Source organism: Chaetura pelagica, unplaced genomic scaffold (genome assembly GCF_000747805.2).
Source record: "Chaetura pelagica isolate M959 unplaced genomic scaffold, ChaPel_1.0 scaffold344, whole genome shotgun sequence".
Lineage (NCBI taxonomy): Eukaryota > Metazoa > Chordata > Aves > Apodiformes > Apodidae > Chaetura > Chaetura pelagica.
The window spans coordinates 1,070,900-1,076,478 of record NW_009953098.1 but is presented as its reverse complement, the minus strand read 5'-3'; positions in this window follow the sequence as shown (position 1 = coordinate 1,076,478).

The following is a 5,579-nucleotide window of genomic DNA, read 5'->3' as shown; positions in this document are numbered from 1 at the left end:
GACAGCCTGTCAGGGCAAAACAAAGACTGGGGTTTAGGGGCCTGGGCCTGCCAGCTCCCTGCTGCGGGGCTGAGCCGCTCCACCGTGTCAGGGCGCCTGGGGCACAGGAGGAGGAGAGATCCGTGTGCTGGGGGAGAGGACAGTAAGGAAGGAAAAAGAGCACAAGAGCTTCACCCTCAAAGATGACAGAAATCATAGAATACGAGGTTGGAAGGGACCTCAAGGATCATCTGGGCCAACCTTTCTGGGCAAAAGCATGGCCTCAACAAGACGGCCCAGCACCCTGCCCAGCTGATGATGTGCCTGTGGCTTTGATCTGCAGTTATCTAGCCCAGGAAACACAGGAAGTAAGAAAACTTCAGAAAAGCTACAGGTAGCAGAAGCCAAAGAGTCCACAGTTGGTAATCTTCTGCAGCAACAGGTCCCACACACTACTTTGTGTCATGGCACAAAGCAAAACCCAGGCCAGCTCTGATCTCCAGCCCCTGCCCACCTTGTCACCACGCTCAAATCCCCACGCCAGCCTGCGAGGCAGAGCAGACCCTCCTGGCTGCCCCACTCCACACCAGGCTGCAGACTGCCCCCCCCCTGCTGGGAGCCACAGCCAGCAAACCTGCAGGGAAGCCCAGCAAGGTCCTCACCAGCTCCAGTCCCAAGCAGTGACGTTGCACACCATGTCCAGCCTGGCAGAGCCAACACCTCCCCTTGCTGCCTGCCAACCTGCCAATACCCAACTGTTGGCACCAGGCCCCAGGGCTCCATGCCAGGGGCTGGGGAAGCAGCAGCCTGACCCTGCTGCCCTGGGTTGCTCTCAGTGCACCCAGCCCAGAGCAGAGGGGAGGCTGCAACCCCTCTCAGCCCAGGGGTGAGATCTGGCCAGGCTGTGGGGAGGTTTGTGCAGGTTCAGCATTTGCTAGTAGGGCACAGTCACGGCACTAAACCACAACAAGATGAGCTTTGGGAGGGACGTGCCAGAGTGAGACAGCAGCCTGTGCAATGGCCAGAAGCAGAGAGGGAGCCAAAGGCAGGGGCAGCAGAGCCAGAGGTAGCCAGAGCAGCAGGAGAGGTGCTGGCAGAGAGACAGAGCAGCACGGAGGAGTGGGCTCTGTCACAGCCCTGGTGAAAGGGTGCTGGAGGGGGCAGGAAGGGCACAGGAACCCTTGTGTCCCTGCTGCTGCAAGAGGAAAGATGCACGATTTATTTTTAAGCCAACTACTTGTAAAAGAGCCAACCAACCACCTCCTCAGAGGAAAAAGGTGATTTAAGCTGCCAACAGCTTAAATACAGAGGAGGAGGATGAATCCCAGACCAGAGCAGCACCCGGGCCAAGGACTCCCAGGGTGGAAGGAAGAGCGACTTGCAGTCCCCCAGCCTGGCTTGCCAGCCCCAGCAGGGCACACTGCTACCCTGCAGGTCACCACAGGGCAGAGGGACAGATCCAGCAGTGTGGATGCCTGGAGCCAGCCCTCAGCTCTCTGCCAGCTGTCCTGGCTCTACCAAACCAGTGAGTAGGAGGAGGACAAGGAATTTCACCAGCCCTGCCAGAGGCCAAAGTGCCTGTGAGGTGGTTTGAGTCAGCAGAGATCACAATTATCTTGATCATGCCTTGGGAAAGCATTACACCATGCAATTCCTAGCTCCAAACCTCTGGGCTCAGCAGAGCCTGATGAACCAGGACACAGCAATTTGCCCCCAGGACTGGGAGTTCCTGCCCCCCGCCGTTCCCAGCATCCCCATCAGCTGAGCCTCCCGGCCCTGACCTTTGCTTTTTGCTGAGAGCTGGAGAAAACACACAGCCCTCAACGCTGACTCAGCACCAGTGTCACCCTGGTGACTCCCAGAGAGCAAGACTTATCACCAGAGACTTCCTGCTGTGCCTGGGGATGGCCACCAGTCTCTTGATGGCACCTCTGAACCCAGCAGGCTCCTCCAGCAACTCACTCTGTCCCAGAGCCAGGCTGGGATGGTGTGGGCTTTTGCTGACCACACGGGGCAGCTGGTGGATGGGGAAATACCCAGTTCACGAGGAGGACCAGGGCTCAGAGAGTGGCAGATCCCAGCCCCAGTGCTGGGCAGCCAGAAGCCAGAACCAGAGGCCACGCGCAGCTCCCACACACCGCGCACAGGCTGGCCAGCTGGATCACTTACCCTGCACTCTCCTGGCAGCCACCAAACACACTCTTGGCCAGCTCAGCCTGGCATAGTGTGTGACCTCAAGAGCCTTTCAAGCTGTGCTGGCCGTGAGCCAAACCCTGCTAATTACACGCTGAGCAGGAAACATCTGCAAGTGCTGCTACAAGCCGGCTCCGCGGCCACCAGAAACTGCCAGTTCTGCACAAGCTTGGTCACGGCTAGGGACAGTCTCAGGACAGGCATGGGGCAAGGAGGCTGGGGGGCTGAACTGTGCCCTAGCTCCGTGGGTGCCTTGTAGCACAAACCCTGCTCCAGGTGGCAACACGCAGAGGAGCCCCCAGCTCCATGGGCCAAAGAGGTGCACCCCAGCTCCCTGCCTGCATTTTCCTCAGGAGTCTGGACTTCTGCTCTGGATCCCAGGGTGGAGGAAAGGGCACCAGCTCCCCGGGCAGTGTTTGCCAACAGGGAACTTGGTGAGTGTGGAGCAATCCTCTGCAAGGACCACAGGGCTTGATGCTCTGTTCCCTGGCAGGGTCAGTCATCTGCCAGGGTTGCTCCTGCTGCTGCACTGGCTCAGCCAGGCTGCACACCACACACCACCAGGCAAATCAAACATTAACTGGGCAGCTTGTTTGCAGGAGCCTGAAGCAGCACTTGGGGAAAGGAGCACTGTAGTGCAAAGGGCACATTCAGTGGTTTGGCTCCTGGGCTCTCCTTGCTGCTCCAACCAAGAGCTTTCAGTATCAGGTGGCCTTGGAACAGCAGGGCTCCCTGACGTGCACATGGGAAAAGGTCAGACATTGCTGGCTTTGCCAAGCAGGCCCCCAGAGTAGCGCAGCCTGGATGCAGGAGGGAACCCTGGAGCCAGGATCCCCCAGGATGGCCCAGCTGGCAGGGAGAAATGCTCTGCTGCTCACAGTGAGCAACAAAACCCCAGCTCCCTCCAGAAACCTTCACCCCTCACATTACCATCACTGCAGGTGTGTGCAGGGAGGCTGGGGCACTGTTTGGTGCAGAGATGTCCTGGCCCAGCAACCTCTCCTCCCACTCTCTAGTGCTGCAACCTCAGCTCCTCACTGCACAGCACGTGTGTGCATCAGGGGCTCAGTACAGCTTAGAAAAACACAGCAATGTGTAAAAAGAGCAAACTAGTCAGCACAACCATGGAAGCAACCTCATCTAAGACCCCTTCCAGCAATACAATCCAAGTTTGTTTGTTTGTTTTAAAAAAAAGAAACATTTAAGCCAAACGCAATCCAAGTTTGTTTGTTTGTTTTAAAAAAAGAAACATTTAAGCCAAACAGGATTACATTGCTGACACTGGGAGAAGGCACAGTAAAATCAACAGGTCATAGTGGGAAGGGGAACAGAGAAATAGCAGGGATACAAGCAGTTGTGGAGGCCAAAAGATGCTATTAGCTACGCATGTCCTTGCTCTGACTCCAGATCATGGAGTGCTTGCAATGGAGAAGGGCCAGATTTTCAAAGGAGCACAGTCAGTTTTGCTGAGGCACCATCTTCTCACCAGAAAAGGCTGAGGCAGCCTTCCAGATGTGTTTGTGAAACTAGTCACCTCCAAGAGAGGATCAGTAAAACTGTAACACTGACAGAAGAGAACTTGAGGAACTGCCCAGTTGCTCCATTCCCACCTTCCAGAACAAATCCTGCAAAATGGCTTCTCCCCTGCAGCTGTTACAGCCTGGAACATGGCAAAATGCACTTGAGATTAGAAAGTTGGGATCAAGCCTCCTTGCTTCACTCTGGTCAAGCCCAGCAGTTTTGCTTGCCTTTCAACCACTAGTTTTGCCAGTGGTCATTTCAGGATTTGGACCCTGGGGACTGTGGCCTCAGTCTGCTCTGGAGCTGGCACTGTATGGATGCTGGGAACCACTGCACAATGTTCCCTCTGCATCCTCAGGCTCAGCTCTCTCCAGATGCACCCTCATTTTCTCCACTGGACTCCCAAAGGTCACATTAGCTGCCCATATTACAGCTGAGGTACTGAGTCATGGCCGATAAGAGGACATGCCCAAGGTCACCCTGCCATCCAGGTGAAGAGCTGGGAATAGAGGCCACACCTCTTTGGTAAATCTGCATTTGCAGTTGGGAGATAAGGAAAAGACAGGCTCAAGGGAAGAGGGCAAGAAGCTTCCTCCCAGCAATGACACGTGGCTTCCACTCCGAGGGTTTGTGTCCTGCCCCCACAGAAGGAAACCAGGACAGCACTTCCCAGACACAGCCCTGCTAGAGGAAATGGGGAAGAGAAACTTCCCAGCTGCCTTGTTTGGCTCCAGCCAAGCAGCAGCCAGCCAAACCCAGCAACCCTCCCCACAGCCACCATGGGCCAGCACAGTCTCTGCCTGCACATGACAAGGAGAAGAGAGCATGAGTGACTGACAAGCTCAGGACACACAAACCCTGTGGGTGCCAGTCCTACAGAGCTCCTCTTAACAGGCCCCAGGCAGATCCTGGTTAGCCATTTCCCTCTGTCCCTACTGCAATAAATATACCACACCACCAGGAAGCTGCAGGCCAGCTCCTACGTTTTCCATGCCCCACTGCCACTGGTGATTTATTTGTGCTCTGCCTGTGGCCAGAGAGCTCTCCAGCCCCAGATGGGAGAGCTCCTCTCAGCAGCTACCTGATCCAGGCACTTTACTTTAAAAGTTCTTTTCTTCATGTTTGTTTTTTAAAGCTCTCTGCCAGGGTTAAGCCATAAAAAGCACATGATCCACTGGTGTGAGACAGATCTGACAAGCCCCTTTTGGATGCTGTAGTGTCCAACAGGATGGGCCAAGGACAGCACAGGGAAATTTTCTCCCTGCTCTGAGGCTTCTCACAGCTGCAAGGAAACCTCAGCCAAGGCACATCATGCCATGGCTCCATCAGAGACTCCTGTTTAAACTTGAAAATCTCTGCTGGGAGTAAAGTACCAGCTGTTTAGCACCAGGAACTGCTGACCTTCTCCTGGTTGCACCCAAGCTACCCCAAATGATGCTGGCTGGGGAAGGAGCTCCCCCAGCACAGCCAAGGCTGACGGTGCAGCCTGCTCTCCTTCCACTGGAGGCGGGGTGCACACATTCCCCAGACCCACTCCCTGCCCTGGGGTAGCTGTGAGACGGGGGCTGGTTGCATCTTCCTTCTCCGGGGCTGAGACCCATCACCACCACCACCACCTCTACAGCCCATGCTGTGGACCTGGAGGTTGCTCAGCAGCTGAATCAGCTCATGTGACAGGCAGTTCCAGTTCAGACCAGCTACAACTTAGCAGCAAAACAAGCACCAGGCTCCTCCGTGGCAGGATGCTGAGCCCTTCCTCCCTTCCATCCAGCTGCTCCTTCCCTGCCCCGGCCACGCTGGCTGACCATCCCCTCAAGGTGCCCCACGTTCCCCCCGAGCAGCCCTGCTCCCAAGTGCTGGGGACAGGGCAAGCAGGCACCACGCCA